Genomic DNA, 13,845 nt, shown 5'->3' on the forward strand with positions numbered 1-13,845 from the left:
GCATATTTCACATACAAATCTGTGAGGAAATATATCCTTTTCTCAAATTCCCTAGCTGGCACATTGTCAGAGGCCACTGTTTCCTTCACTGCTTATTCAGCATAAGAGTCAGTAACATCGTCATTTTTCTCAGCACTTGCACACATGTATTTCCAAAAGTTTTTCCACCATTTATTTGGATGTTCTGGGACGCTCTAACCTTGAAAGAGAAGGTCTATGTGCATCTATCAGATAGGGACATCTCTTAATTAGGATGAAAGAAATACCTGCTGTGTGAAAACAGGCAGTTCAAATGTTGGTTATTCCTCTCTGCCATGAGGTAAGACCAAGGCCGTCTTCCATAAGCGTGTATCGCAGTACCTGTGGAAGATACGGTACCACAACACATCTCCATCCTACACCTCATGGAAGGGGTTAACTTGTCATTTGTCAGTCACACTGAGGAGCTAAGAGCTAAAAGGCAGGGCTTCTCATCACCCTGTGTCAGTTTAAAGAGATACACTAAATATATCCAAAGGATATGAAATCAGATGCTAGAGGGAAAGCAAAGGCTGGCTATCTATGGACCTGTGCTGTGTTGTGAAGGCTGTGTTGTGCCATTACCTCAGAGAGGAAGAAGAAGGCTCCTTAGTACACGACATGCACTGAATCATGCTTGCTGTGTTCTTGCTTACAAACAAAGCCAGTCAGAAGTTATTTTTTTTCTCCTTCAGCAGTAAAACTGGGGGGAAAATCCAAAGAAAAATCTGTTTGCTCAAATCAAGCCAGTTTAAGTTATTATTGCTTTCTTGTCAAAATAAGGGGAACTAATTCTTCTGGACAACACAAGGATTCAGTCATGTTTATTGATAGGGATGGCCTAAATTACGTTGTCATGCATTTTATATATTGGCATGTTAAGGACATGGCACATTTTCCTAGTCAACAGATGCCTCTGATTCAGTAAAAGCCACAGGAATTAGATTAATCCACTTCCCTGCTATTTTGAGAGGTGGTTGACGCCTGATCACAAAGAGTTCAGATGCACATGGTGACCCCAAGCAGAGGAAATAAAAAAAACAGGTCTCTTGGTGCCCTGACTGGAATAGTTATACAAGAAACAGGCACAAACCACTTCATTATCTAGGACAGGTACAGTCACCAGGGAAGTGAAAGGCGGGGAACTCAAGGCAAGAAGAAGAGGTGGTGTCAGGAGCATGAGTGTGCAATGCAGCATGGCAGCAGAAGGAAGCCGACCAAAGAGGCATCTCATCAAAGAGATGGGATGAGAAAGTCTATTGAGGTGACTTGGCTAAGGTGTGATCAGCAAAACTTCACAGAGGTCTGTGCATCCCTCTGCTAGAAAGCAAATCCTGAGTCAGAGGGAGGTCAAGTTATCTCAGCAATCATCTCCTGGATGGGATGACCAATTCGAGGAAAACTAAGAGGGGCTGATTAAGCTACAGGCAATTTCTGAGATAAGACTGATAAGTGAAAAGACAAGAAAGGAAGACAAATCACTTGAGGCTGGGCAAGCAGTTTCTAGGATCATTATGTGTTTGTACAGCAGTTAAGGATTGCTCAGAAATTTTATAGAGCAAGCAAAAATCCATGATCTGAGATGCTTACAGACTAGTCAGAGGCATGACAGGGTGCACAACTTCAAGAGTGGAAGGAAAGAAAATGGACGTTGGGGATATAATTATAAGTAACGTGTTGAAACTAAGACAGGGCAAACTCAAACTGAACGTCAAAATTCAAATAGATCATTAGGGCCATAGCAAAATCCCTAAGAATATTGGTGAAATACTCCGTTTATCCCACTTGAGCAAAATGCCATTTACAGTATCACCTGGGAAATGAATGAAGTTCTCTCCCTGGAAGAGTTCACAAGCTGTTTCATGCAGGCAAAGGAACAGAGGCGGTGTCTCAGCAAGGAGCATGCAGGAACAATGCAAACAGCAGAGTTCTGGACACAAGTGTCAGCCTTAGCAGACTTTGTTTCTTTTATCCACAGAAAATGCAAAATGACAAATGTCATATAAATGTCATATAAAGCCCCATTACACCAATGATGTATCAGTGAAGTAGGGTTTTCATAAATGCCATGAGTGGTTTTGGAAGAGCCATTTCTGTTGCATGAAGCATAAAGGCTGGGACTGTATTCTGATTTCCAGAGAGAGATATAGGCTTGATTCTTTGCTGTCTTGCTTCCCAGTAAAGCATTTAATACCATGAAGTCTGTAATACGCTTTGAACTTTGTCACAACGTTACCATCACACTTACTTTTACTTTATAGCTCTTCATAAGACAACCTAGAATGCAAAATAGCTGATCTTTGTTGTCATTCTTCTCTAAGATTTAAATACTGGGTGCATGCAAGACCAGACTTATGGCAATTTTATGCCAGGAAGTCCACTGAAGTCATTACCAATTATACAGGCTTTAGATCAGGATCAGCTCTCCAGGCAACTTTATTGATTTCCCCATTCTGTTTCAGATTCCTCACACCCATTCTCCCCTGGCTTAGCAACAGTGAAAGTAATGATCAGCTTTAATATCTAAAGAAGTTGTGCAGAAAGAAAGAGACTTCCCTCACTTTCAGTACATTCAGCCTCTGGAGGTAAAGTGAGCAACATCTTCATTGTTAGGTGCAAAAGGAGGTTTTCAAAATATGTCATATTTCAAGCAAAATTTAATTGCTGTACTTCCCAAATCGTATTGCACCAGTAAACACGTTTCTCAAGGACTTGAGCATCACCAATAATTTTGTTTCCCTGTAACAATTTGCTTAGCGCTTTAGGAACTGATATTCCAGAACTGATTGAATGGTTCCAGTAGTGTAGAATGCTTTTTTTCCAGTGAGGCTCAGCCTGAGCATACCTGCTTTTGAATAGATAAGATAAATAGAATAGATAAAGTTTGCCATCTAGAGGAACTGTCCTGAAATCCAGTTTTCTTCCTACTGAATCTGTTCTTGCAGTTGTTCATGTGCGCAGGAACAGGCCAGTAAAAGCAAGCGATGCCTTTTGATATTGATTGTAACTAGTCAACTAGCAGAGTTTTAAACAAGATGATAGGGACACCTGCCTAGGGAGACCTGCTTTCAATTTAATCTTTTTATCATCCAATTTATCCCTCTTTTTCCATCTTGTAGAAAGACCCCCTCTCCATCTGTCCCTCCCACACCCCAGATGTGCAACGATTATGTCCGCTTCCTACCCTTTTCTGTGCAACAATGAGATGGGATGGCAGACAGATGAGGTTAATCCCTGCCCTGATATTTTGGTGAAGTCTGAAGGATGGATAATGTGTCCTCCCTGAAGTCCTGGTAAACCTGAGTTATCCCATGGTCTGATGGAGCCCTGGGGGTGGTTTGTAGACAAGAGACATGAGTAGTTCCTCTTTTGCAGAGTTTGCCACTCCCAATACTGACACACAGTATGAAAGCTTGCAACTCATTTCCTTCACCTGCTTCAAGGAACTGAAATATCAAATTCTCCCTTTTCCAGGACATCATTTTCTGCTTTCCGTAGAAAGACAGAGTCTTTAGACCATGGAGAAGGTCAAAGAACAAGAACACTCTGCCTCATTCACCTCTAAGTAAATAGAAATAAAGTCCCATCACCTGTGTGTGTTTTTTATCTCAAACAGCAGAGGAAAAAAACATATAAAAAGCCCTCAGAGCCAGATCTGTAATGGGATGCGTTCTAGACCGCATGGAGTTTATAGCTCTTAGCCTAGACCTTTAACTACTATGACTTCAGCTCTGAGTAACCTACCCTCTGAAACAGGTTACTCAGTGGAGAATAGGACTGTGAAGTGCCCTACTGCACAGCCTAGCACACTCCCCTGGGGGCTTACTACCATCTCTCATCAGCCTTAGCATCCCACTCACCTCCAAGAGGAGCTACAAGCTGACTAAGCTGCAGGGGACAGCCCTGGAGACTCTGACAAGGCTCCATAGCTGGGTGGAAAGGGCAGAAGCTAGATAACAAGAGCTACAGGTGAAACAGCAGGTTATGGAGCAATTGCTTCAACCAGGAGCTCAGGAACAGAAAGGGATCCAAGCCGCAACATATTTGAGCTGCCTAAAACTGTCTTTGAAAAAGTAAGAGAAAGATGGCAATTTATGGTGTGGCAAAACCTCACAGGCACGTTGCAGTCCCTGGGTAGGACACACCTTGCAGTGGGGGTTGCAGAGTAGCACATGTGGCTCACTTGCTTGATAAAACTGATGGGATTGCCAGTCCTGCAGCAGCATGTGCAGGATGGAGCGGAAGGAATGTGACCGTGGTGGGCAGACATGACTGTGTCCAGGCAGCAAGGCCAAGGGAAATCAGGTCTCCTGCTCTTTAGGTGAAAGCAAGCTGCCCTGTTTGTGTGCAATCCAGCCGAGGCTGCTGTGCCACTCACCCTTGTCAAACATGCAAAGTAACTCTCAGCTACTTTCTCTTGCACAAGAGCCGGTTAGGTAAGCACCAGCATAGAGCATGGTGATGCAATTATTTGTCTAGGCAGGGTGCTAGGCACAAGGTCATTGACACTGTTTGTTAAAATGCCTCAATTTCAGACCTTAGCTTCTGCCTGGAGCACAGGTGCTTCAAAGAGATTATGAGTAGAGTGAGTGCCACTCTCATTTCACTGGATGGAAAGTAATATCTCCTTCCAGCTTCAGGCATAGCAGGGTAAAATAGTAAACAGAGATTCACATTAATTTCCACTACACTTGGTAGGGAGGACTTATTATAATTAAGCAAACATCTCTGGCTTCTTTTGAAATCAAAAGGAGTTTTGCCATTTACAGAAATTAAACAGAAAAATGTTCGCTGTGCTTTTGTCTTTTCATGGGCACACTGATATCAGAAGAGTCATGTCTCGGTGCAAGTCAGTGAGATGCTACTGGCTTACAGCAGGGGTAAGCATGACCGATCCTGAGCTGTCATCCCTCGGGCTAATTATGAGCTCATCAGTTCAGGGATTCTTCTGAGTTCACTTCTAGGGATCTGCCCAAACCGTAATATTCAGCATTGCGATGGTGTACCTCAGGACCTATGTTTAACTTCTGAATTACCACTCCTTTGGGCTGGGAAGCTGGTGACAATTAGATGAATCCTCCCTGGTTCAGTGCTGGCCTGATATGTTACCCACCCTGCTGAGCCCTATTGTTTAATCATACCTCAGTCCTCCTAATGAGACTCATTTATCTTTCTTTCAAGTTTTATACTATTTCCTGCTTTACTGAGATTTATGATGAAAGAAAGAGAAATGCTGCTAATTGATCCCCTTCAGGTGACATTATCTCTTGCAAGAGCATCAATCAGTGGTGGCAAAGGTCTGTCTGACAAGAATTTTCTTCTTTATATTCCACCTTGGAAATTTTAAGAACAGCTAAAGCTCTTCTGATAAAGGATGAGCAATCCACAGCCTTCATCAGACAAATTACAAGTACAGGGAACACAGGACTAGAAATCTCTCAGATCTCTGTCAGCTTGGTGGTGATTATAAGCTCTACTTGACCAGACCAGCAAAACCTTTTCATCAAGAGGTGCCCTTTGCACATTAACCTACACGTGTATAAGCCTCTGAACACAATGTCTGCAATAGCCTGCGTGCATGGCTGTGTCAGCCTGTGTCAGCCCACAGGTGACAGAAGTTTCCAAGTCCAGATATTTATTGAAAAAGCAAGAAAAGGGAATTTTCTTTGGTTCTTGGCACACCTCAGTTGCTTGGCAGATAGAAAACACAGAGAGAAAAACAGTGGAACTGACTGACTGTGTCATCCAGGCTTGTACAGAAGCAGAACAACCACTTAACCAAAGTAGTCATTGCTGCTTTCTATCCCAGATAGAAAATGATCCCAAGTTTCCCATAGTCAACTGTGTATTTTAAAGGGCACTTCACCCCAAGTGCAGGCCTTGGGGAACTGAATTGTCCTTATCAACCTCCCAGGGACACCCACTATCCTTGCTCACCCCAGGGATCTGGCTGAGTTCCCTCTGGGCCCCCCATCCAGCCTTACCTTATGCTGCAATGGATCACATGTGAGCAATGCTAGAATTAGGGATCCTTTTTGATCCCTTCATCACCTCTTGGGAGTTGTGCAGAGAAATTTGGCACTGGCTTAGCACTAAAGTGACTGATCTGATAACTTCTCAAGGTCCCTCCTCCCTCTGTTTTGCTACCCTTTTCTAATGTACTCACGTTCGTCTTTGAGATCAATTGCATTTCACTGCAAATAGCAAATTCTTGGGAATCTTCCAAGACATCTGCTGGAATAGCCCAGCTATGTGCAGCTCCTCCATAGTTCAGCTAGCTAATATGCATATGAGGATATCACATCAAAAAAAGAAAAGTCCATAAAGGCAAGAAAAGTTGACTGACTTGGTTTTATAACCTTTGTCTGCTTATAAAAGACTTGGGTGCAAGGATACCCTACCATGTTTTCACTTTGACAAAGTTCAGCTGTTAACGCTAGCAAAATTAGCCTATACCTTGTAATGCTTCACAACAGGAAAAGGAAACAAAAAACGTTGGAAATTATTTTGAGCTTTCCGGTCTCAACAAAGATTTTTTGCTCTACAACTTCTTTTCAATAAAACTATCCTGCTGATTCTGATTCTTCATCACCTTGGGATTCATGTAGGTTATTCATCACCTGAGCACAGAGATTGCAGAATAATACTGAGGGAGGATTTTCTGCTCCCATGTGATTATGGTTTTTAAACTGGGACAAAGCAGCATACCAGGTACCAGGGAGAGAAATATGAGGCTGCTCAATGGCTCAACCCTTATTTCATTCCCACAATTGTCTGAAAATCTCATTTACCTTTTTCTGTCTCATTCATGTTTTTTTCATTGTATATGCTGAAGAGGAAACACAAAGACACAGTCATCAGTAGCTGTCAATTTCCTTTTGCTTGTTGGCAAAGAAAAAGCTGATTAACTGCTTTCGGATGCAGTTGATCTAGTAAATTGGGAAGTGGTACATCTTTGTGGAAACCTTCAGAAGTACTTGGGTTGCACACATATTTGGCTGTTGGACTGTTCATTCAACCCAGTTTTTATTGAGTGCTCAGATCATACTTCTAGAAAACCAAATTTAAGTATCCAAACCTGGGCATGCAGAAGTGGAAATGCTTCAGTCACATGGCAGTTTTCTGAATATTAAGATCTGTTTAAACCATAGTGAGAGAAGCAAATATGATTACCTCCAACATCCTAGAGGAGAAATGAGTTTACCCAGCAGAAAGGAGTTTAATCCTGCTGCTGACTTCCCTCAGACCAAGACTTCAACCACATTCCAGCTTTGCAAAGAATGTATTAAACTGGCCCCTCATCCCCAAAACTAGAAAAACAAACATTTCCTTGGTTGAGTCAAAAAGGGGCTCAGCCAGTAAGTCATTGGTAATGAATTTACCCACTGAACTCACTGTAAGGTTTCATTTAAAACTAAATTCAGAGCTAGTCTCTGAGGACCAAAAGTTGATGTACTACAGCCTAACCTCCGAACTGATGAATCTCCTCCTGTGATAATGTAGCGTTTTGACCCAGCTTGCCAGAGAAATGGTAGGTGCATGAACTGCATGACCTTTCTCACTTACTCACTACAAGAGCAGAACGTCGTTCAGCCCTGTAGCTCCGAGGGCAATGTGTTGGGTTCTCTGGCTTAAATCTTCCAGCACTCAGCAGAAGATATTTGAAGTCACTCATCATACTTCTCACTGGAGAGGAAGGTTTGAGGATTGCAGCACGTAATGTATGAAGAGAGAATGAGGGAGCAGCTTTCTTCAGATTGAAGAGAAAGCTAAGGGCAGGGAGTATAATTACCTATGAGTGAGTGGTAGAGAGTCTTCTCAAAGGTGCACAGTGAAAAGATAAGAAGCAACAGTCAGAAACTGAATTTCTGAGAGGATCTAAGGAAAGATTTCTTCTTTCCTGTAGAAAAGGACAGGAAGAGGTCGCCCAGAAATACTAGAAACTTGACTGATATTGAGAAGTTTGGAGTCTCTCTCTCTGGAGACATTTAAAACCTACCTGGACGTGTTCCTGTGTAACCTGCCGTAGGTGGCCCTGCCTTGGCAGGGGTGTTGGACTAGATGATCTCCAGAGGTCCCTTGCAACCCTAATGATTCTGTGAGAAACCTGATCTAGCCCTGAAGCTTGGAGCAGCATTTTGAACTATGTTCCGGAGGGTACCTTCAGAATTCCCTTCAAACACAGTTTGACAACTTGATAACCAAAAGGCTAACCAGAAATTAACATTAATAGCGCTAAGAACACAATTTCACATGAAGGAATTAATTTAAAGCCCATCGTACTATTTTTTTAAAAATCATATTAAGTTGCTATTGCATTGCAATGTACTTTTTAGCTGAGAAAACAACTCATCAGAATGAAAAGGAATCACATTTTATTTGGATGACACTGGTGTCCGTGCAACATTATTTTTAGATAGAAATGAAAAATAACTGAAAGTTGGAGGGGACAGCTCACTTTTAAGGCAGCATTTCCCAATTCTCAAGTCCATTCATGAATTTGTAGCTGTATTTCCAGTTGGATTTCTGGGCTTCATGGCTCCTATTGCCCAAAGGACAGCAGGGAGTCACAGTCTCTTCTTGTGCTGACAGCCTCTTAAGAGGTTTCATTTCTTTGTCCATTCATGATCACACATCCTCTTTCTGACAGCTGCATTATTACTTCCACAGAAAATCCATGTTAAGAAAGGCTGAATGTATATCAAAATAAAACCAGCATCAGGAGGCAAAAAATCATGTTTCTGAACCAGTAATTCTTGCTGCAGCTGGAAAGCTTTTCAGCTTTTCACTGCAAGATTAAGGTCAGAAGTTTCCTCTGTCTGAGAGAAAGTGTGTCCCTTTGTGGGGCCTTCCCCTCCCAGTTCTGCATCCAGATATGATTTTAAGGTCCATGATTTTTAGGTTTCCTTTGCCATGTAACTACTGTTATTACTGGATTTATCACCATGTCCTTATTCAGCATGAGCCTCTTTTTCAAGAATAAGCTAACAACATGATTTCAGTGATCCAGCAGTTAGTGGGTTGCAATAACAAGGACTGGTAGGATGAACTATGGTATGGAGCTTCACGTGCCTAAAAATTTCTTTTATTTATGTTAATGCACTCTAGATGGCTTAGATAATCTCTTTTAGTTTTGTAATTCACTTTCATTTTTATTGTAATATTCTTTCTAAACTGAATTGCGAGGGGGCTTTTACCTATAGAGAATAATGTAGGCAGCAAGAGTATTCCACTGTTTCATGGCACTTGCCATCTGATACTACTTTGCCTCTCAGTCTACCTGCTCCTTGTGGCATAAAGTGTGTCAGCAGAGATTTTAGAAAAATAACAATCCATACTTAAGACAATGTCCTAATATGGGGAATTTCAGAGGGATATGTGTGCATATGTTTAGGAAATTGTCTTCCAGCAAGCATTCCTCTGCACACAGAATGTGGTGCCTGGCTGTGTGCCTTGCCTCTAACTGCTGAATCATTGGATTTTCTTCTCTTTGACAATAGTCACGGCCATTTTTCCAGATGGCTGGCCCTATAATATCATTATATGGCTAACTTGTAGTCTTTCAACTCAGAAAGATGTGTCTTGTTCAGGCATTTTAAAAGTGAAATTCCTCTTACAAAATGGGAATTTTTTTTATTTTTTTTTATTTTAATATTTTACCCATTAGTATTTTTGGGCTGATGGATGAAATTAGAAGAAATACAACAGGATAGAATGACCCTCCCAATCCAAATGTTCTTATTTGAAGCAGAACATTTACAACTGCAGATAAATGTGCTAATTGTAATACCTGTCAATCTCATTTAGATTATATATAACTTCTTAAATACATGATTACTTAGCTTCTTATATACATGATTGCTTGTCTGTGCTGGTTTTGCCCTTAGAAAAAAAAGGTCTTTAGGAATCCACTCGCATTTTCCCTAATGTTTCATGCATGCCTCTGGTACACACAGGTCTCAATCTTGCTTGACTAATTTAACCAATTGTTTCAGGTTACCCATTCAATGAAAAGTCAGATTCTCTCTTCCTCGACATACTCTTCACTTTGCACATAAGTAGCCCCAAATTACCATGCCCTGCCAGTGGGAAAGGCATGTGAGATTGAACGAATACCACATGATTCCATGATGCCAGTACAAGACAACATAAAATAGCATGAGAATTTGTCAAAGTACTTTTCTCAGATGAAACCGCGCACAAGCAGTTCACAAAAAGTCCTCCAAGCTTAGCAAGTTAAATTAGCAATGCCTATTGCCTTTTAATTGTTCTAAGAGGCTCTGACTACAATATACAACTCTGTGGCTACAGCACAGGCAGTTTTCAGACAGGATCCCTGGGACAATTTTGAGTGGGCCACAGTGCAGCCAGGTTGCACCGTTCCTGGGGAGGGACAGAGGTCCTCAGTCCCTGGAGCTGCTCAGAGTTCAGCGAGCAAATCTGTTGTAAGCTGCTCCTTAGTGCATGATGGAAGAGAGAGGGCACAAAGCTGCATTACAAAACTTAATCCTGCGCTTTTAAATGTCTGAAGAGCTGTTCTGTTTGCAGGGACAGCAGCTGTTTGGTTGTAAGGGGTGCTGCTGTAGGTCTGATACAAAAAACATGGTACCACATCCTGTGCTCCCTCAGAAAATCTGTGCGTGCTTTTTTCTGAGTATTTTCCAAGACTAAAATAAAATATTTGACTGTTTCAACTTCTTGTGCTTGAACATATGTATGTATCTATATATATGGGTAAATGCAAACTTTCCTAGACAATGAGTGTTTGCAAGCTGTGTCCACCTCCTGTAGCTTAGGTAGTTTTTTCTTATTGATTAGATGTTCCTGAGGAACACAGCTTTTTGCAAGTACTGACTGACAGATAAAGCAACTCAGACAAGAACCTTCTCTTTTCAGGTGTATTAAATCAGCACGTTGAACTCTGGGTAGCGAGTCAAACACAGAAATCTTACATTCTTGTTTCTTAGAACAAACATTTGACATAAGACATTCAATTTCATTTCAGTATTGAAATGTTTGCTGGAAAAATCTTTTTCTAATATGACAGTAAATACAAATATCCAAGGATAAGCAACAGTCAAAAGCATTTGGCTAAACCTGTAAAATTACAAGTATCTAATACTCACTGGGAATTACATCCATGAATGATGAATACCTCAGAGGCTCTTCTCCATTTGTAGAAGTGCATAAATGGGTTCAGCAGTGCAGAGCCTTCTGTAGCCTTCTAGTTTTGTTTTGCTTTGGGAAATAATAATTCATATACTTTTCAATGGGTTTACCTGATTCAGCTATTAGAAGTATCAGAAAACAACAAACTGAACATTGGCTCATGGCTGGCTTTTCAAACACAGCCCTTTCAGAAACCAAAAGCTGATTTCATTTTTGGACTGAGGTATCGTCTCTTTATTAACAATCCTGGCCAGAGTACTTTAATCCAGATGGGAAACTTACCTCTGAAAAACAGCAAGAAGCATGAGATGGGCTTAAAGATGGAATATACTGGTTACTTAGGAGAAGCTGATATTGCTGTCCATGCTTGCAGTGTGTTGGTAAATTTTGGTTGCAGGTCAGGAATAGATCAGCTCACAGAAGAAACTGGGGTTAACGTAGAAATGCACCTAATTACAGCCTATGCATAAGCCACACAAGGCAAAGAGACTCTTCATTTGAGATCAATGTAATTTCAAATTTGATATGGAACTGCTATACTAAATCAAATTCCCTCATTTCTGACGTTTCATCTTACTTGGTGGGTATTTGAGAACATTCCCCCCCCAGTTTTTAGTGGCAGATGCTACAACACGCATTTTGTTGTTTGTCCCCTTTCCCCATCATGCCTTTGTCATGATCTGTTCCCCAACAGCACAATTCTTGAACATCACCCATCAGAAAAATGACTAACTTGTTTTGTGACACATATTTCTGGGATTACTACACAAGAGGTTCCTGGTGCACCTCTGCACATGGCAGTGATGATCAAGGATGCCCCATGTCAAAACTCCCAAACATCAATCCCTGTCTGCAATCCTAACTGAGTCACTTTGCTCCTTAGGTAGGGCACCTGCCTATTTTCTTTTCCACTGGAAGGGACCCACAACTGCCTTCACACTGAGTGAGCAGCTAAGTAAGCTAGTTGACATGAAAGGGAGGGAAGAGTGGCCCTTTAAATGGCACTTCGCTTAAGAGGCACCTCTCTTGATGACATACTCTGAGTTCTCTGAATAAGATTTATGGGCCTGAGGATACCTACGTCCTTTCTTTCCTAAAAAAAATACAAACTGGGTGGCAAAGGCATGTGTATCACTATTTTCTTTTAAGCTTCGACTGTAGCAGATGCTGCTGTGTTTTCCCTTACACATTTTTTCCTTATCATTCTGACCTTGCAGCTGATGTAATTAGGAAGGAGGCAGAAGCCTGGGTTCATTATCATTTCTGCTTTTTGAAGACTCTAACTCATGTTTCACTTAATGGCCTTTTCCAGAACAGGCTTGGAGCATTGTCCTCTATCTTTGCTGAAGTTCCACCTTGTACTTAAGTGCTGGTGGCCAGAGGAAGGAGACGCAACTCTGTAACCCAGTATCTCACATGCCCAGCAGAGAGGTGGAGCCTCTGCCTCCTCCTCCCTTCTCTGGGGGCTGTGTCTATGTTTTGTCCAAGTAGTTGCCTCATGACAGTTATATAATAAGAGAGACAGGGACGTACCTACATCTTTCACCTTCATGGCAGTGACCTACCTGCTGGGTTATAGAGTCATGCTCTTCTTCCCCTCCCAGACTCAATGAATTCAAGTCAGCGTGAATGAGTAGCTCAGAGTCACGTGTGGATCCTGCCTCAATATGCCCATGTCCCTGTCTTTCTGGCCCAGTGAATCACAGATCATTTCCATGTAAACCTCATGAGAATGGAGGGACAAGCCTTCCCTGTGATTTCCACACACACAGTCCTATTAAGTCCCTAGTGTTACCAACTGACTGATGGGTTGGGTGGTGGAGAAAGATGGTGTTGGATCCCTCTAGCCAAAGGAGCGGGAAAAGAACCTTCTTTTGTCCATCACTCTTTGGGAGAGCTCCAACTATTGGATAATAGAGATGGCTCCAACAGGACTGCCTCTGGATACCTTTTAAAGGAAACCAATGATTATTAGTGCATATTGTGCAGGTTCTGAGCAGAGTGTGTAACTGATTGGCATGCTGACTAGACAGACAGAGGCCATCAGCATAATCAGTGGAGATCACCTCATGTGTAAATCCCAGCATAGATGAGACATCGTTTCAGTCCTGAGCCACATACTCACCCCATGAGCCTGGTAACGCCTCCAAGCAGAATTTAGCATCTGATGAGTTCAGAGGTCAAGAATGCAACCACCAACAGTAGACATGTCAAGCATGATATATATTTTATTGGTTTCATTTACAAGAAAGTTAAAAACCAGATTGAAAAAGAAATGCACAGCATAGTCTCTACAATTTCTGAACAATAATCATGCATTTTATGCAGTTCTCCTTTGTGATTAGTGTGTAATTTTGACAGAAGGATGACCTAAAATTTTGACTATATTTTGATGGATGTCATTGAAAGCATATAAATCATAAACTGTATCTGAAATACCTTAGTCATATCAGAGAACACAGTTCAGAGGCTTCTCCTAAAAATGCTGATTTCTGGTTTGTGATTTCAGCCTCCTGGCTATTATTAGAGCTTGAATCACCATTCTTGCCTTGAGATTTGAGGAGGAGTTAACTGTCATGGAAAATGGAATGTGTCTGAATAATTAATTGTAAGGAAATATGGACTTAGTTCTCAAATATATGAAGTACTTTCTACTTA

This window comes from Neopsephotus bourkii, unplaced genomic scaffold (genome assembly GCF_033783945.1).
Source record: "Neopsephotus bourkii isolate Nb327-2 ecotype Australia unplaced genomic scaffold, CSIRO-AGI_Nbou_v1 NB_207, whole genome shotgun sequence".
NCBI lineage: Eukaryota > Metazoa > Chordata > Aves > Psittaciformes > Psittacidae > Neopsephotus > Neopsephotus bourkii.